This window comes from Helianthus annuus, chromosome 10, assembly GCF_002127325.2.
Source record: "Helianthus annuus cultivar XRQ/B chromosome 10, HanXRQr2.0-SUNRISE, whole genome shotgun sequence".
Taxonomy (NCBI): Eukaryota; Viridiplantae; Streptophyta; class Magnoliopsida; order Asterales; family Asteraceae; genus Helianthus; species Helianthus annuus.
In genome coordinates, this window is record NC_035442.2 from 36,640,651 (window position 1) to 36,662,337 (window position 21,687).

Consider the following 21,687-nt stretch of genomic DNA (forward strand, 5'->3'; position numbering starts at 1 on the left):
GATAATAGGGTTGCAGAAATTTATGACTTAAAAGTTTTATTTCTACGTTTTGCAGAACGTTATTTATTTTAACTGAATCCCCATCTGCTGTTTCTACTGTAGAAATTTGCCTAATGCTGGTTAAAGGTAAGTTAAGAGTTTGGCAGAATGAAATATTTATAAAACTTTGGTTTGCACCAGAGTCAAATAATACTTTTATGTAAACGTTGTGAACTAAGAACGTACCAGCTATCACATCTGGAATGAGCTCTGCTTCCTGAGCAGTCAGTTGGAAGGCTCTTACATTCTTTTTTGCTTCTTCTGCAGGTTTGGCTTTATTGTTAGATAGTTTGTTCAGTTTTGGACAATCTGGCCTAAGATGTCCAGCTTCTCCACAGTTGTAGCAGACTGAAAATCTCTTCCTCCTGCAGTCTTCTTCTTGATGCCCCGGAATTTTGCAAAAATTGCAATATCCTTTGCATCTTCCAAAATGCTTTCTTTTGCAAGAATTGCAAAATGGGTTAGTGGAAGATTGCCCATTCCCTCCTTTCTTGAAATTGTTATGGTTACCTGGACGGAATCCTCGGGTAATCTTTTGGGCTACTTCCTTCCTTCTATTTTCTTCTCTTGTCCGTACTAGTTCGTCAGTCAGAGTATTGGCTAAATCCACCGCATCATCAATCGTGCGAGGTTTCGCAGCCTTGACGATATTACGGATTTCAGCAATCAATCCCCAAATATAACGAGAAATAAGTATCGGCTCTGGCGAAGCCAGGGTTGGTACTACTCGAGCATACTCGAAGAATGTCGAAGTATACTTTCGACAATCTACATCCACCATCCGGTGGGTTAAAAACTTATTTTTCATTTGTTCCTTTTTATATTCGGGACAGAATTTTCTTTCTACAAAGCTCTTAAATTCTTCCCAGTTCATAGCATACGCCATCCTTCTTCCTTTTGCTTGTAACACCGTATTCCACCATTCTAGCGCCCCTTCTTTGAAAAGGTTTGACGCGTACAAGACCTGATCATCCTGAGCACATTTACTTATGGCAATTACTGCATCGGTTTTCTCTAACCATCGCAGTACTGCATTCGCTCCTTCATTGCCTGCAAACTCAGTGGGTTTACAAGCAAGAAATTCTTTGTAAGTGCAACCAGGCGTTGCAGCTTTCATTTTCTTAGGGGGAGGAGCTTGCCGTGGTTCATTCTCATGATTAGTATGATTATTGCCTCCGTTTACGCTATTACTGAAGTTATCTTCAGAAATACGTTTGCTAGGAACGATTTGTTGTGGTTCTATTGGATTTTTAACAGCAGCAACGATTGCTGGAATAGCGTTGGCTATCCCTTGAGTAACTATTGCTGGAATAGCGTTGGCTATCCCTTGAGCAACGATATTTTATATATCCTGCCTAGTCATATATTGATCCCCCGGTTGTTGCTCAGATTGATTAACCTCATTAACTGGTTCATTACTAGCGTTTTCCATCTGATAATATATTTATTAGTATTAATAATAACAATTATACATAAAATAATTATATAAATTTCACAATACACATATAGCCAAACTTATTGATTTCTTGATTTGCATTTATATTTAATAGTATCCATCAATACACACCATTATCTTACAAAGTTTTATTTTAGGTTATTTTACAGACTGATTTTTTTACTATTACTATTACACAACCATAGTTCCATAAATCCCCTATCCTTTGTCAGATGATATTCTAGTAATGGTGTTCCATCTCATCGTATTTCCAGGAGATCTGTCCCCCAATCTCTTGGATCTTATTCCCAGTATCCATTAGTTCATTGCCAAAGTGGCGGAGTTCAGCCATATTCTCGTTACTCATTGGTGGATTTGGTAAAGGTTCTGGATTGAACTGAGGAAAAAGCTTATAGGGATTGTTTTGGAACTGTATTTCATTAGTTAACCATTCGTCTATTTGTGAGTGGATTGAAGGATTTGGAATAGCTGGTTCTAAGTTCATTGGTAGTTGTGTTTCAAGAAAGTGAATAAAAACATTTTCATTAACAGGCTTAATAGTATTATAGCTTGTCAATATAAAATCTAGCTCTTCCTGAGATGGTAACCCTTCAATTTGCCCAATTTCCATTTTCTTAGGCTTGGGTTTCTTGAGAGGTAAACCGTTGAATTATATATGTTCTTCTATGTCTGGTATATACCTATTGAAATCTCAGGAAACCTCTATTCTTACTGGATAGAGATTTAAATTCTGAAGGGCGTCAGACAAGTTACTCATGCTGTTTAGCAAAATACACACAATTACTAAGTTAAAATTCATAACAAAATTTTGCAGAAGAACTTTTAAATTTTATTTCATACTGGGTAACTACCAAAACAACGGAAATTTAAAACACACTAGGTTTTATTTGTAAATTTATTTATTTACTGAATAAGGCTTCTAGACTGTAGATAATAAAGGTGCTAAAACTTGGGTCAAATTATTTAAGGTTTTGCATTAATTGCTATATTGGTTAGCATATAAAGATCTGCCCATACTGTACACAATTAGTCAGATAATAAAACACATAATCACAAAATAGCAATTAATAAAAATTAAGTATTTTTTAAATACTTAATTGGCTTAAATTAGTGGCTTGATCAGTGGCTCTGATACCACCTTTTTCTGTCACGGCCCCCGACTCGGTTTGACCCGTTTCAGGAGCCGCGGGACAGAAATCCCGTGGTATTTAATTTAGGCGACAACGGAAGTCTTTTAAAACAGGATCTTTCAATATTTAAAACTGCCCGTTTACATAATTTAGGGATAAAACCCCGGTAATTTACAATCATTTGATTTCACTGGGAAATCTTTTATTTTACAAAACATGTTTCTTTATTTTATCCTGAGCCACTTTCTTAAGCTTGTAGTGCTTCACGACACTTTTTCCTGGATCATAACAGATCACCTGAAACATGTTTGAAAAAGGTTTTGTCAGCGGGAAATACTGAGTGAGTTCATTCAGGTTTTATAAAATGACCCTTAGTTATAAAATTACAGCATAAGAGCGATTACAATGGTTTATATCTTATTTTTATCTGGCGCCGTGTCACAATGGTGACGATGGTCATACCACTATTAGGTCAATGAACCTAAATAGTAATGATTATCCCTAGTAGGTCAATGAACCTAACTGGGAGAAAATTAGTAATGTGCACAATACCCCACTAGCCAGTGATTCAAGATAACCACGACTTAATCCCTGTAATTATAACTTTTGAAAAATAATTTGGAGTATTGTAAAATAGTTGATAAAAAGAGAATGACTCACATTGCAGATTTAACGAGCAGTGTATAAGCCTACTGATTAGCCTTGATTAACCTAATTTAAATAACAATGCACACAAACGGGGTTAGTAACTAATACAGCAGTTCCGTCAATTCACGAGATTAAACCCTCACAACGATTAACAAAGTGCAATACTTAACAATTCAGCGGATTCACAACGAATGACAGAGTATAGCCCGAGTTCGGACAGCACTCAAACATTCAAGTCGAAATCACGACGAATGTCAAAGTATAAACTCAATTTGAGCAGCACTTAATCATACGTTGGATAGTTTCAATCGATCGGACGTTGAATCATAATAGCGATCGAGTTATTACCCTGTTTTGCGGCGTCGATTAGTGATCCGTGTGTGTTAATTGTGGTAAACAGAACGTAACTCAGTGCCTAAAACGAATTTCTTCGTCGAACGTACGCAGAATATCAAGTGCCAATGTCTGCTATTTATACACAAAATTTGACAGGCTTACGGACCGTAAGACTTTTTTTCCTTACGGTCCGTAAAGGACACCTAATGGTCATAGGGTTGCCACGTGTGGGACTAGGCCTGCTGAGTTGATGATTTCTCCGAATTCGAATTTGACAACAAGTTATTTAGATAATCGTTCACTAGGGTTCACCCCCCTGGGTTTTAAGGGCCCTGATCCTGATTCCGATTGTTCTGAAAATTTTAGTGTTTGTGCAGAATCACTTGGGTGTCTTAATTAGGGTTTTCTTAATAGATAATTAACATACTAAGTATTAATTTTAGTGAGAGTTGTTACAGCTAAGCTCTCCATTCTTGATTGAAGAAGGAACTTATCCAATTTAGGTCTACAAAATATATGATAAGAAGAGGTCATGTATCATATAAATCGACTCACGTAGTAGATCAAAGATTGACTGACATGTAATAACAATAGAAACAGAAAGAGCAACAGGGATTGTATAAGCAAATATCACATGGAACCAGGCATCGTGACACATAGATAGATGGATATTACATTGTTGATCATACAAGAAAGAAAGAAAGCATCTCTGATGATGATGAAACTAATGATTCCTATTACATGTTATTGGAGAAAAAGAAAAAGGGAAAATACATATGGAAAGAAGTCCATCGACCAATCCTTGCTACGGTAACAATAATACTCCTGCCTGTAAAAAGAAAGACAATGACCACCAACAAAATTAGCTGTCATCAGCTAACTGAGGTCTGAAACCACTAGATTGAGATCACAAGATGATAAAAATCAGGTTAACAAAAGGAATAAGCATTTGGGCCAACAAAAGGCATAATCGTGTTGAGTTTTAGGCTGTACATATCTTATGGATCAGCTCCCTTGGATGATTATGGAATATTCATAATTTGTGTTTAAACTATGTACAGGGATCGCAGGAAAAGATTAAACTGGTTCCAACTGATCTAAAGCTTGATATCTTGGTATGATATGTTTTTCTTTCCTCATATTCTGTTTGTATACTATAGTTAACAAATACTATTACGTAAACTGATTCAAAAGTTCTCATAGGTGAATAATGCCGGGATTTTAGGATCGAGTGTGGACACCAATGCATTAGAAGCCTATACAAAGGGCAATGTAAGTTTTTAGATGTAGACTGCTTTGGCCTTCGCTTTCATGCCGATAATCTAAAAGTAATATGATTATTGCGGGCTTCAGAATATATCAAACGGGGAGAAATTTCTACACAACCATACAACTTAGGAGAAACCTACATTCAAACAAATTATTATGGAGCAAAGAGGATGGCCGAAGATTTCATGCCTCTTTTGTCATTCTCCGACTCTCCAAGAATCATCAATGTTTTATCAAGCTCTAGAAAATTAATGGTAATTTTTTAGTTAATTTTTGATATATTTTTCTTTAATATTCATAATATGTGTTTAAACTGTGTCTAGGGATTGCAGGGAAAGATTAATCTGGTTCCAATTGATCTAATGAACAGACCAAATTCGTACAATGAGAAGGTTTACCCAGCAAACAAGGTGATTCTCTTGCAAAAGTTTTATGCTTTCTACATGATTATGCATACAGTTAGATTCGTAGTCTTTTAAGTTTGGTTCAACCAAAAATGCACTTAGTACAAACCACTAAGGTAATGCTTCGAAAAAATGTTATTTCAAACCCTAACATTGGGTAATATTTTATAGGGTTTGAAAATAGTGGTTGAAACCACTGTTGTAATCAAATTGGGCTCGGAGAAAACAGTGGTTGAAACCACTGTTGGCTAATATTTTATTGGGTTTATTAGGTTAAAACAGTGTTTTGTGGAGAAAACAGTTGGTTGAAACCACTGTTGGGTTAAACTGTGGTTTGAAACCACTGTTCGGCTAAAACAGTGTTTTGTGGAGAAAATAATGGTTGAAAACACTGTTGGGTTAAAACTGTGGTTTGAAAGCACAGTTTTAAGCCAACAGTGGTTTCAACCACTGTTTTCTCCACAAAACACTATTTTAACCCAATAAAATATTACCCAACAGTGGTTTCAACCACTATTTTCTCCAAGCCCAATTTGATTATATATTCACTTTAAAGTAGTGAAACGGTTACCAAGAGCATTTATTTGTTCTCCGGTATAGCAGTTTAATTCATTGTGCTTATGTTTCCAGGTTCAGCAAAGGAGTTGATCAAACAAGAACTTTAGGCGGTTGCTGAAGGTGTGGCTACTTCGCTTTTTCGTTCAACAATACCCATTCAACCCGACTTAAATAAACATAGCTCAGAAGCTAACCCGAGTGGTGAAACTCATAATAGTAACGCAGACGTGCAGTCCGGAGTTGAAGTTGAGGTTCTTTGATTGTGTTATGCTTTTGTTAATGGGGAGGTTTCTTTACTATCTTGATACGTAATTGTGTTTTGTTTATACAGGATCTAAAACTGAAGATTCCAGAAAAGACAAATCTTAGGTTTCCAGTTTCCTATGGCCTCGGTTCTTTGCAGGTAAAGATTTAATCTTTTAATTAATGTCCACCCTTATAACGGTTATCAACTAATAAACTGTTCACCTTTTTATTTTCAGATAATCAAGAACAACGGTCTTGAGAGTTTTGTGAACTGGGCTCAAGTACATTTGGAACTGTTTGTCATGGCAAGTGGAGAGGATTTGAATACAGAGGGAGGAATTCTGGAATGAAGCAATAAAGCTTGCAAATCTTCATCACCCGAATGTTGTATCGTTTGACGGGGATGTACTTAATGGTCCCGGTGGCGCTGTTGCTACAGTTACAGAGTACATGGTTAATAACTCTTAAGAACTGCTTTGCAAAAGAACGAAGGTAGCATAACTTGAGCTTCATTTTTATAAGTTTTCTAAATAATGTTGAACATTGATATATAAATGATTGTTATCAGGAATCTGGATAAACGCAAACAGCTATTGATTGCCATGGATATTGGTTTCGGGATGGAACATCTTCATGGGAAAAACATGTCACCTAATGAAGATCAAAAGCTCAAAGACTACATTCTGACCCATGGTGTTGGCTGCTAGAGTTTTGTTCGTGCTCATGTCAGTAAGTTATATGCAGTTGAGATGTGCTTTTGTTATTTGGTTAATCATTAGGTGTTTTCATTAACAGACAGGTTTGCAACGTAACGGGAAGAATTGCATGTTAAGATGGATTTATTATTTACGGCCAGGATTAAAGCGAGGAACGCTCACATTACAAAAATGAGGAGATCATTATATTCTTAAATGATTTGATATATTATATTCTTAAATGTAATTGGCCAATCTGATATATTATATTCTTAAATGTAATTGCAGGAACACTTAGCCGAGGTATTAAATGTGTATAAATGTGAAAGATATAAAAAACGAAAAGGGTTTACATGCTTTCCTATGAACCGCTATGCGACGAGGCTATGTTTCACTGCTCTGTTCGATTTCCCACAATGGTTCGGGGCCTGAACTTGAGTCATTTACAATGGTCTAGGGCCTGAACCGAGTGGTTAAGCAATATACACTAGCGGAGCGGATGGCGATGACAATATCTATGACTCATAGCTGGATCTTCATCAATTTTATATGGTATTGATTTGATTAACAGTACGAAAAAAGTTGTGAATATTGGAGCTTTATTAACAGTGAATTTATGGTTATTGATGATGCGAATTCTGATCCATCATTTCTTAGAGACACCCATTAAAATCTCATCTTACATTATATAAATTGTAGTGGACTTCTTGGTACCATTGAGGGCAATGCGCACGTGTGTATAAAGCATTATTTCTCGATTGTATTTAATCTTTGCTTTATTGTGTTAAAATTATTAACCATGTTTGTTATTTAAATGATGTTCTCTTTCTTTGTAATCTATTTTTAATTAAATCTTAAAAAAATGAATAATCATTCATCGTATAATAAACTGTGGTATGCGTGGTTTTCAAAAAACCACCTGTGTTTGCACACAGGTCTTACTACTAGTACTATATAACAATATATAACATATAATTTTTTAGGCTGGGTGGTGTGACTCAGCGCCCCCTACCACCTCACTATCTTTAGCGCCCCTCCCCCATTCCTAAGCGCTATGGGGGCGTTATTCTTGGCCTCCCCAAAGAGATAGCGGATGCGAATTAAGGTTGCATCTGGTGGGACCCATGTCGCTTGACCAATCATGTTTTGCTTATCTTTTTCTTAATACTTAATTAGGGGCGCTATGAACTTGGTGAGAGCTTTATCACACGCTATTATTGTTAAATGAGGCGTCATTTTTATCCCAAAATCTATATGGCGCTTACGTGGCGTGATAAAGCCCTTAGGGGCTTTATACCACACTACCCAACCTTATAATAAAGTGTTAAATTTATTTTATAACTTTAAATAACTATAAAACTTTCAGAACTCCTAGGAAACAGACAGTTTATTTATACCATTTTTTTCTTTTTTTCATATTAAATATTCAACGTCACGTTTTAACTTCTAAATCTACTGAACTATAGATTTTAAGAATTATATGACATTTTATTTAAAATTAATATTTAAAAAAATATGTATTTAATCTGTGTAATACACAGGTCCATAATCTAGTTATCTAATATTTCTTTTATTAAATTACACTATTTAAAATTCCAAAATTTTTATTATCAATTATCTAATATTTCTTTTATTAAATTACGTTGTTTCAAACCGAGTCTAGTATTAGATATATCACTACTACATAAGACTGTGGGGTATGGGGGCTTGGATTGGGGCGTGGGTTGGCTTAAAACGCTCAAGCCACCACCCCGGGTAGGCTTGGGTTGGGGCGTGCCCCAAGGGGCGGGAGTTTAAAGCTGAGCGTGGGGCGGGCTAGCGATCCTATGTGGCGGGCTTCTATTCGCTTGTTGGCCATGTCATAGCGGGGTGTTTAAAATTTAAATTTTAAAATGTAACCGTTTGGCCAAGCCAAGCGGTCACCCCAACCCAACAGTCAACATCACTAAATATAACCTCAACCCCACCGGCTACCCCAACCCAAACAATCGTTGTCCACCGCTACCCCAACCAAACCCCACTTGATCGAACCCGCTACCCCAACCCTCTTGACCGATGGCCTCTTGGACATACGAAGAAGATCTAGCTCTCGTCACGAGTGTCGTTGACGCTATGAAGGGGCGACAACCCGGTGAACCCCGATATTGGCCGGAAGCCTTTGCAAGCTACCGACATAACGTCGGACATGACCGACACAACTTAAACGCGTGCCAACATAAATGGCGCGAGCTACGGCCCAAGCTTGATCGTTTCAAAGCCTACTACGAAGGCGTTCCGAGCGGTGAGTTAAGCCAGAGGACCGGGTGGTGGTGGCGAACATTGAATTTCGGGGCAAGGAGCGAAAGCCGTTCGACAAGCTCGCGCTTTTTGAAATTTACTTAACGCTCTAGGTTTTTTTTTTTATTTTGTAGTCGTTTTTAGGTTTTTTTTGTAATTTTTAGTTTTTTTTTTATTTTGTAATCGTTTTTAGGTTTTTTTTTTGTTTTCTAATCGTTTTAAGAATTTAATAAAATTTTAGGCTTTTTTTTAATGTTAGTGTGTATTTTTTTTTTAATTTTTTGTATTTTTTTGTATAAACTGCTAAGCCACGCGGTTCACCCACGCCCCGCCATACCCCACGGAAACGTCACTCGGTGGTGGGGGGCTCGAACTCCACGTGTCAACTCATGCCCCCAACCCCCGCCCCACCATACCCCATGGTCTAAATCACGGAACAAAACATTTGCTAATTGATGCATTAGTGACGGAGTCTTTCCGTCTTCAATTAAATTTATGTCCAAAAAAGAAATTAAAGAAATTAAGGCTAGAGGGTATGGTGATGGTCCATACTATCCTTTTAACTTTATAAATATACATTCCCGTACTCCTTTCCATACTATTTATGTATTTCTCTCTTTGCTGAATGAAAACACATGGATTCGCTACAATTTATGTATTTCTCTCTTTGCTGAGCTCCTTAGTGAGTCGATTATACCACATCTGAATCGACTATTTAGTCCATACTATCCTTTTAACTTTATAAATATACATTCCCGTACTCCTTTCCACTTTGACCAACAATTTATGTGCATACACTCTTTAGGAGTGTTGATACACAAACCTCCTCATTGATTTTAAATTATATGCAAGGACGTCTTAAATACTTGCTTCATTTGTAAAATCCATAATGTACTATGTTTGTACACTGTGCACATTGAGATGCCATAATAACCAGGTACATATTTTCTATGTATGTTTATTGGAGTATTGATGCACAATCATTACATCCATAAGGTGTTTCAATTAACCTCTTAAGAACTCAAATTCTTTAGGATACTCATGGGGAGTTCCAGTTATATTCAATTCAATAAGATATACAACATGTATACGTATTCAGACCCGAATTTATATAATAATCATAATATTCTCAAGAACTTATTTTATATGACTTAGTATCAAGTGATACATAACTTTCATAAGATGCATGTCAATTCTCTTTTATATATTACTGGATTAATAATATATTGGAAAGTCAAAACATCCACCACGGGAGAATACGTCTCCTCATAATCGGTCATAAGTCTTCGCAAAAATTGTTGTACCACCAATTTTGACTTATATCACTTAATTTGATTTTCACATAATGATTCGCGTAAAAGACACATCTGTATCCAACATATTTTACAACTTCAGTTGTAGTTGTATGGACTGTTGGCCCAGAAACTTTCCATTTCATTAGAGAATTGAACTCTGCCTTATTTGCTTCTTTCTATTTTGGCCAATCATTTCTTAATATTCATTCATAGGCAGATCTTAAATCTTGATCCTTATTATTTAATTATTTTAAGCGCTACATTATATACAAAAGTATAACGACGTCGATTTTTATTTCGATTCCATACATATCTTAGACATGATACAACTTATTGAGATCTCTTTATTTTCAGGTACCTGAGGTTCTTGTTGAACCGTCATGTCTAATGTCTCTGCAGGAGATCCTATTACTATAACCTCGACTTAACCATCTTAATTACTTGCTCCAATTTTCGAGGAATTTTATTATTGGAATCAACTAGTCTACCACGCTTTAGGCGTGCAATAGACTCATTACAAAAATATGTTATGTCCTCTTGGGACACAAATATAACTGGAGCATAATCAGTTGATTATGTGATTTACTTAGTCACTCTGTTTAGGTCAGTGAACTTGTCTGATAATTGTTCTTTAATATTGGTAAATAAATTATACTTTAAACTTCTAGTTCATAGTTTATAGTCCGAGGATCAAGATGCCATGATAATTCATTTCACTTTTCACTTTCCAACTGTTTGTTATCTCCCCCTAATGTTGGGAACATTCATTTACTAAAGTGAAAACCAATGAGCCATAAACAAATTGCTCACTAATGGCTTTAAGTATTTAATCATAGGCGATTATTTTTACCCAACATATTCTCAAGCTTTTTAGAAGTCCCATCTTTGTGCGGTGTGGTGGATGAGTTTCAATATATGTCGCACAACCAAAATCTTTGATGAGACATCTTTGGTTCCTGACCAAAAACCAACTGTATGGGGAGGACTATAACTTATTGGCTTGATGTGAATTGATGGTACTATACTTTAAAATTACATGTACTTAAATGACCTTTTACTCCTCTCATGATCATTGGCTTTGTAACCAATAGTAGACGTTTAGTGATCATCTCAACAATAACACTTATTCCAATGATCGTTAATAACTTGGGAATAAAATTCACTATTATCAAATAAATATACTAATCTGGATTAATACGCTTGCTATCACATTAGCTAAGCCACAATCACACAAGCTTCATGTTGTGGATTTGATAAACCATTTAGACGAGGCATCGATTTAAAACACTAAATGGTATCATGTTGGAATATGCATACCCCTTAATCACTTCCAGAATATTTAGGGATACACACCCTTAATTGGCAAATAAATAATTTCCCTTAAGAGCAAACATAATATGCCATTAGCTAGAAGAATCTTCAAGATCTTCATTATATTTCACATCATCATTGACTCGGTGTGGTCTAACCGGTCATGCCAATAAAGTATGCTAGTACAAGACATAAGACACGAGATAATGTATAAACTATCATGTTGTATCAATGCCAATATTTCCACATATTATCACTCCCTTGTTTTGCCACTTGTGGTGGTCAATCTCATTATTAACTTGGTTATCGTTATAGTTTTTAATGGTAGATCATTATTACAACGACCATCATTGCAATTTTCTCAATTATGTCCATGATCACGATGATCAATATATATTCGACTTCACTTCGGGAAATGAAGTAAAGCCAAAAATAGTTTCATAACTTTTCATTATTTACTCGGTCACATTGATATATAATCATTTAGACTTTTTATGTTTTCTTAATGATATCTCCTTTTCAGGAGCATATCTTAGATGTGATAAATGGGAGTTATTTTATCCATTTTTCCTTATAATTTATCTTCCCACAACATAATATGAATGCAGTAGTAATTACATGACCGAGTCATGAATTATCAGTCTAAAATTTTATGATAATGCGATTTTGGAAGGACACTTCAAGTGTCATATCAAATATATACTCATTTATTAGATTGATAATGAACCATTGGCTTAATTGTTTGTTAAATATTACTAATATAGTAAATGGTAACATATAAAACAAGATATACATAAAGTCAAATTATACAATACGTAACATTATAACATGTTACCGTATAAAACAAATGATAATAAGACTTTTCTGGTATGAACTTTTTCACCCATTATAGAAAAATATATATTTAGAAATATCTATATAAATATTCAATAGCATCTACAAAGGATATGCAATACACAATGCTTTGATTCATCTTTTCATTATTCTCTTAGTTTATTAATATCAACTAAGTGTCTTTTAAAATATTGTTATTTCCATAAAGAACAAAGTTATACATAACTGAAAGAACCATGAAATCATACATCTTGAATAATAGATTAAAGTTATATATGCATGCATATGGAATTTATACTTGAATTTTAATTAACTAAAATTTTATTAATGTAATCAAACTTCATACCAATAGTTATAAAGTTTTAACTTTTCAGAAGACCATAAAGGAACCGTGATCTTTGAGTTAAACAAAATGCTTAGAACTTTATAAACAAAAAGATGTGAGTACTATAATCTACCAAGTAAAAGCAATACTCAAGACATATCCATTAGGATGCAACCTTACTAGTACGTCACTCAATTTTTAACATTAAAATTATGTCAACAATAACACATGACCCGCAAACACAATGTGTGTATCTAGATATGTTCCAACGTGAGTGCATAGTGCACATGTAGACTTGAAAAACACATATTCAGATCTTAATTCATTAAAGTAGGTTCATCACCTATTTGTTCACTTAAAAAGTTTTAGAGAAGTTTGTATAAGCTACATGGCACTGGCTGCATTATTTTCTACTAATTGCATCAAATAAATAACCTATGACAAATAATATGATTTTATTTCATATTATATAAGTCTAAAACATGATGATTTAAACATATTTGATCGAATGAAGAGCATAAAGAAAAACCAAACAAAATAGAGCATCAAAATTCATATAAATTGTTTAAAAGGATATGGATTATCTAAAGCACCAAAGTGTATGATGAAATAATATAGTATTTTGTAATTCATTTAGGGATATAGCAAACTCAAATAACCATATTATAATTCGACAATAAACTTAAAGTTCAATTATTCGCTAAAACTTAGTTTATCTTACATAGAACAACAATTTCTCATAAAACGATGTAATCAAATGATTTGTTGTATGGTCTAAAATTTAAGAAAAGTCAAATCAAATGCTAAGATCAAATTTGTAAATTACTAAAGGTGAAGGGCTTGTAAACAAAAACTCTAGAATCATATGTAGGAGTGAAAGTCAAAGCGTCAAGCAGATGCTAATTGAGTTTTCATTTTTTTTTTAGTTTAAGTAATTAACGGGGAGGTTCAGGTAACCCACCAGCACATTTCATTTTCTTAACCAATGAATGAGAACCAAGATAAGTGAGGATTTAATATCTCACCCCATTTACCATTTACTCTAATTAAACCTTTTATTCACCCCTAATTAAAGTAAAGATCCATTTACAACCTACTGAATGTGGTGGTGAAATTCTTTTAGAATATTAAAAGCTTTGCCATATAAATTTTAATTTGGATTACTTTTTTCAAAAAAAAAAAGATAAAAAAATAGTTTCACAAAATTATGGTATTTTGGTTTACCTTCATCATATACAAATCTTTTTTCTTTATTATTTTTAGAACCAGGATCAAAGCATCCAAGTGTAATTCAAATATAACGATAGGAAAAACTATGAGTATTTATTACCTGATTTGTGAATAGAGATCATTCAGTCGTTCCTCCTTTCTGATTCGCCTATGGTCAAGACAATCGCTTCTTATTCTGGTGTCTACAATGTCAATGGACTTGCGATGGTATTACTCCATGAGCAGAGAAAAACGAGCGAACTGGTGCTGATAACATGTTGTTAAACAACGATCTATTAGCAACATGAGAACAAGACTATAGAGATCAGGTAGAAAAAGAGAATATGGAGAATGTGAATTCTTATTCATTAAGTTGTAAACATACAATACAAAGAACCTCTATATATAGTGTTCTTATTAATACAAAGGACACGAAGAGACGGGAGTTAGAATGTGGATAGTCACCATAATATAGTTTATTTATAACACTAAGCTATTAAAATGGATTCATAACTTTACATGTAGAAAAGATAAATCATCCAAAGATGGATATAAGACTACTCGGTGTGGGACTCATCCTCGAGGAGTCGAGGAGCGATGATGGGCCGGAACACCGCCCCCTGTCGTCCCCGTCGAAGGCAAGACGGTGAAGACAGGCCAGTTCTTCACTTCTGTATACTAACACACACACATATATATACATATATATTGAGGCTCATCCCTACACTCGCTTACGTGGACGCCTACGTAGCGGATCATTCTTTCAGGACTACCCCCTCCACACCCAATACTCTAACTTGTTTCTATTGTCAGCAGAAAACTAATATAATAAAGCAACCTAGCAAGTGGGTAAAAAAGTTGAAAAGGACTTCACTTGTGACGATAAGAAGTAATAAAGATAAGCATTAATATACACACAAAGAACAAATATTGTTTAACAAAAAGAACAAATTACAAACAATTTAATTTGAAAATATACATAAAACTTCATCTTTTTCAAGAAATCAACGTCCCGACAACAAAACTAGAAAACAAAACCTGAAAATTCATAATATAATAAGGTATCATAAAAGAATTTAACCCGCTCGACCGGCTTTTAATAATCGGAGTTAACTCTTCTGCAGTTATTGCGAATTTCACCTCTATTCCCTGTTAATGGCTTTATATCACCCATTTTGATCATAGATTCTGCGAAATCCTCCCAGAATTCTTCGTGGGAACCACTGTATTTCGAAACAAGCTCAGCAGTTTCACCACCACTAAATAGTGCTTGATCAGAGTTCAAAAGCCCTTTTTACTCACCAAATTAGTGAAGTATTTTACGTCAAACGAGCTTGGTGTCGGGTCAAGTGGTGCGAGCGTTGAGTCACCCCCAACTTGTGGACAAATGGTTCGAAGGTGGCTCGCAAAGGCTAGATCTATGTTGGTATCATTGTAAATACGGGGCCTAAAGGTTCGACACTGAGCAAAACCTAGAGTATGTGCACCTGAAAGTACAACCAAGTCCTCCTCATCTAGCCCTTGATCCTCGAAGTTTTTTATCAGGGCGGGTAAGTCCATGGACGGTGCTGGGATGTTGGCGTTAGCTGCGGTCTGGCTAGCCGTGGTTGAGTCTCTTCTTCCGAGCTTGACTTTCCATGATGGGCCACCAAGCTGCATACCATGAAAGTTTTAGAGTTACCTTAAAAATGCATCATCATACAAACTTTTCTTTTTCAACATATATATTACAAAATAATGTTTTTGATGAAAACATGCATGCATACCGAAGTGTACCACACAGGTATGCTCGGTTGAACTATTGGAAACTTGTTAAGTGTGTTTTACTTACCCCAATGACAGAATCGCGAGCAGCAACAATTAAGATATCAGCACAAGACACCACATGGCGACCACAAACTTTGTCGACCTCTTCTTTGATTTTGTCAATAACCTCGAATCCTCGGGCTGAATTTGCATTGGGGCCTGCATTTTTCTCACTGTCTATTGTTGGCGTTTGATCCAAAAGTATGGAAGCATCACATCCCTACATGATATGGAAGATAATCTCAAAAAATAACCCCAACACTTTCCAGTCTCTTAAATGCAAACATTGCTGTACAAGATAACACTTCATCTTGCAACAGCTTATTCATATGTTACTAATTAATGCATCATTATTATAGAAACAATTTTTGCTATAGTTATTAAACGTCAGAAATTTAAAATTGCTGCCAAATCAATAGAAAGTGTAATGGAAGTTTTTGATTGCTCAGTTTAGCAAAGGTGCATAAGTTTGATGAAATTTACATGTTTAATCAAATAACAAATAAAAACAAATTAACTTTTTAGAGAACATTAAGATAAATGTTTATATTACATAAGCCTATCGTATTGCAATGTGCAAAACTGCTATTGTTGTTATCAACTTGAACACTTAATGAATTCACAGGTGACTTGTTTATCTGACTGGTCTAATAACCATATGAATGTGTTAGTTCTATTATGATGGATAACGATTGCAAAATTCAATTATAAGTTGGTAGAAAGAAGTTACTTACGTTAACAAAACAATCATGAAAATGAAGACGCAATAGAGAAGCGCCCATGCGGCGTTCTTGTGCCAATGCATCCTCCACCACACGTTTGATGGTCGGGAGAGCTTCAGGGCACACTCGGTCATAGTAACTTGATGACAAACCTGAGTTTGACGATGCTGTAGCAATAGAAAGAATGAGAGAAAGAAAAAGAGATGAGAAGCTTATGATATTCATCTTCACCATAATAATTGTATCGAAAAGGGTTTTAAATACAAATCTTTATGTTGTATTGAGTTGTGTTGTATTTACAAAAACACAAGTCATGTTGTATTTATAAGTAGTTAAGGGTGGTTGGTTTTGGAAATAGTCATATACAAAAACTAATATGAAGTATTAGGAACTGGTTGATATCATAATCCCATAAGTTATACATAACATATTTATAAAAAAAGTACAGGTTGACTTGGCTAGCAGTTATATATTTTAATTGCCCAAGAGAATTTGTCAAACTCAGTTAACATACAAAAATGTAAATTTTGCTTAGTAATTTCAAAAATTGTATTAGAAAAATCTCTTAAGTAATACATGAGCATATTAATACATGTATTTGGTGGATGCAGTTGACACATTAATACAGTAGATTTTTCATTTGTAACATAATTTGTAATTGTTAAATAAATTTGCTACTTGGTTATATATATTAAGTTAAATACTACTACAATAAGTGGTGCGTGAAGTTGAACCACTTATCAAAAAATAAAAATAAAAATAGAAATAAGATCATCATTACTTTAAAGCTAGTTTAAGAATGTCGTTTTTATAAATACTAAAAAATCATTAAAAGGAAACTTTGTGACTACTTAAAAACACGCATGTACATACAAATTTAATAACTTCAAGTGTGTTTTTCTTGTTGCATAAAAGCAATTTATTCGTCAGGGTCGTCATTAAGGATAAGTGGCACAATCGCATATTGACTTCAAATTAGTTTGTGAAAATGAAAAATAAAAAAATAAACGCTATTCACTCATAAAAAATGTAATAATTCATAAAATAACTCACTTAAGTTAATGTAATGCAAAAGATACACGGACCGTACGTGATAGCCTTTGTTGAAAGTTTGATTATTAGTATAATAAAAATTCCGATTACCTAGTCCTGTTCAGAATAGGTAAGATTTGATGGGTTAAGTGACATGTCATGTATATAATTCATAGTTATATTTGACTTTGTTAATATTAATCTTCAAAGCCATCAAAGAATTTGTCATGCTTAAACGTGGTAAATACTAAATACATCGATGATTAAGATATTAATGAAGAAGATATGTAGGTGATAGAATCTATGTACATCTAATTGGGAGTATCCAAAACCTGCGAAGTCACGAACCCAAAGAGCAAATAGGGTACAACCACAACAAAACAAGTATGCCCAGTAAATCTCATAAATAGCAAAGTTAATGATAGGGTCAGAAATGTAGACAAATCTTACATCTATCATTGAGAATAGAGAGGTTTCTACAAAGGGAGAATATGGGGTTTTTTAAAAAAGAAAATCGATTTAAAAAAAGAAAATCGACTTTTAACAACTTTGGTTTACTTCTTCGAAATAATGTATACAATTCGCACGTATATAAAGAAATAAGAGAGGATGACACCGAATGTATAATAGTTAGGGTGGATGTTTAAAAATTCACCTTACGTCTAGTGGCGGACCCAAGATTTTTTCATTGGGGTCCATTTTTTGTGTAAGGATTTTTCACAACCGAGCATTAAAATTTTCGGGTCGGTCATCGTAGTAGGCTCGGGGCTAGGAATTCACAACCAAACATTAAAATTTTCGGGTCGGTCATCGTAGTCGGGTCGGGGCTAGGAAATAATGTAGAAGCATTTAGTGGACATGAAATCATTACATTATATATTGTAAGTTTTATTTGGTAATCAAGTGTTAAATAAGGGTCAGGATTTAGAGAAAACAGTGGAAAGTGTGAGAACGGTGAGAACGCTTATGAATTGTCCGATCAAAACAATCTATGGACTAGATTGGCGCGGTGACGTTTTCGTAAATAACACGAATTCTATTAAGTGGACGCGCTTCATTAAGGGTAAAAAGGTCTTTAGACTTCTCTACCAAAAACGCCAAACTAATGAATAAAACGCCATTACGGGCCAAAACACATCCCTATATAAACAAAATATCTCAGACATAAAACAACCCCCCCTTAACCTGAAACGCCATATTTACTACTATATACCATTCATCTTAGAAACGCCAAAAACCCCCAAAACATCAAACACACCTACTCAAAAACGCCATATTTTACTATATACCAATCATCTTAGAAAACGCCAAAACACTCAAAAATCAAAAGATTCCAAAAAATCGACATTTCTTTCGGATACACTATTTCCTCAGTAAAACGCCAAAATGGCAAACATCGTTTCTTTTATATTCAATATTGTTCTACGCGAAGTTTCGCAGAAAGCATTTTTCCATGAGGTGTTGTGACTCAATAACATTTTGCTGCATGAGATGGACAAATCTTAAACAAAAAGATGCTGGTGTCAGACTTATGCCATTTTTTGTATTTTGTTATTGATGAATATTATAATGGCATGAAGAGACGAATGACACTGACGAGTGGTTTGAAGATACATATTCAAACAAAAAACTTACGTCATTTAGTCTTTCCAAACGGCCACAAAAAAGCCTACTTCAACAACAAAAACTCAAGCATGACAAAGTCAAACCGCCAGTGAACATGTTTCAAAGAAGAAAGAGACTGATGATAGTGAATATTTGGAATATGAATTGTTTCTATTTTTATTTTTTTAATTTTCTTTTTCTGTTGTTTGTTATGTATTTTTCAGCTAAGAACAAAAAATACATTATTTTAATAAAACGCCAAACAGTCCTAATGATTGTGAAACGCCATAATGCAGTAAAACGCAAAAAACTCCCAAACTATAATAAAAGTAATTTGGACAAGTATTATTAAAAGCTAAAAATAAAAAACGCCAAAAACTACTTAAAGCCATTAAAAAACGCCAAACTTAGAAGATGTAATGTCTATCACCCTAAAAACTCATAAAAAGCTGAACAAAAACAGTAAAAATACACACAATAACTGAAAAGACGGCTACTTTATTAATATCATTTATTATAAATAAAATCTCGCCTAAACGACGCGCCAAAAAACATCCTATAAGAGAGACGTCTCTGCACAATCAATTGATTACACCCCAAAAAACAACGCCATGTTTCCTAGAAACCATTCACTTTAAAACGCCAAACAAATAATTAAAAAAACCACAGATGGGGAGCCTCTGAACAAAAACAGTAAAATACACACAATAACTGAAAAGACGGCTACTTTATTGATATAATTTATTATAAATAAAATCATGCCTAAACTACGCCAAAAACATCCTATAAGAGAGACGTCTCTGCACAATCAATTGATCACACCCCAAAAACAACGCCTTGTTTCCTAGAAACCATTCACTTTAAAACGCCAAAAAATAGTTAAAAAAGCCACAGATGGGGAACCTCGTTTCTTCTATATTGAGTATTGTTCTGAATGAAGTTTCACTGAATGGATTCTTCTCTGAGGTGGGTATCTCTATAAGCTTTTGCTGAATGAGATGGAAAAATATTCATGAAAAAGAGATTGATGTCATCATGTCACTTTGTTCTTGATGGATATATGGATGGCATGAAGGGATCAATACATTCGAGCAGACGTTGATCTTCAACATGTCACCAAACAAGTATATATCAAACCACAATACAGGATGCCACTAAAAATAAGCATCTTCTAAATACGAGCATTATGTAGGAAAATAAGGATCTAGATAAGGTATTCAAAACAGGTTCAAAACGCCAAAAAGGTTAAAGTAGAAGAGGCTGATGACAGTGAAGATTTGGATGAGAAATTATATTAGAATTTTTATTTTTTTTCATTTTCTATTGTTTGTTATCTATTTCTCTGTTGTTTATTATCTAATTATCTACTAATAAAAAAAACTGAGTATAAAACGCCAAAAACTACAAACATCAAAACGCCTGATAGTGTGAAAACTGTGAGAACGGATGCTAGCAAAGCACGTTGTTGCTATATAAAACGCCAAAAAATGCCAAACAAAGTATTACTGGAAAAAGCAACACTAATTGACAGATGAAATTGAATGAAACAATAATTGCAAAACAGTAAAATGAAGAGACGGTAACATTATTGCCAAACATCTATTATATTAAAAGCCACTACATGGAAAATTGAATTTGTTTTTCTTTTCAAAACGTCATAATTGCCTGTCACATTATATGCCTGCATCCTACATGGCACAACACTTGATAGAAAAAATAAACATCAAGAAAATTACTAATGTTTTTTACATTATAGGCCTGCATCCTACTTGGCACAACAATCAAAGCCATACTTAGTTAAAACGCCAAAATATTTACTATGAACCTGATCTAAAAACAATAAAAACGCCGCGTATTTGTTAAACGCCAAAAAATGGAAAGGTGATGTGACACTCGTTTAAAAAAAGAATATAAAAGGACAAAAAAGCCCCTCTGCCCGTCATTATGTCGCGTGACACGTGTTGGGCCAGGATGCGTTCTCACCGTTCTCACACTTTTGGGCGTTTTCTCCTGATCCCGTTTCGTTAAATAAAATCAACATTCAATTTATCATTTTAAAGAAGCAAATTAGAGGGTCCATGGGTGGTTGTGCTGTTTTAAAACACTAGTTTAATTTTGATGAAAAAAATAAACTAAATAAACAAGACATGTAAGACTGGAACTTGGGATCTATTTGTTGGAATACAAGAGGATTTACCACCACACCATCTTTGTTTTTAATACTACGGGGTCCAATTAATTTATTTTATGGTGTCCTTAAAAATTTTAACATACCGGTTCTACTATTTTCTAAAAAAAGATTTGAGTCCGTGGACCCCGACTCGGACCATATGAGTCTGCCCCTTCTTACGTCTACTTCTTGATCTTCGGCATTGAGTTTGCCTCCACTAAAATCTTCTCTAAGTTGGTAGAGATCACCATTACAACATGTCATTAAGAAGGTAGTAATCACCTCATCACATCTTAATAAGCTTGGGAGTGATCATCAAT

The 21,687-nt window shown here is 34.5% G+C and overlaps 1 pseudogene; it reads right to left on the minus strand.

The window, feature by feature from the left end:
• Positions 1 to 15,128: 15,128 nt before the first annotated feature.
• LOC110881122 lies at positions 15,129 to 16,741 on the minus strand (annotated as a pseudogene).
• Between the last annotated feature and the right edge of the window lie 4,946 nt (positions 16,742 to 21,687).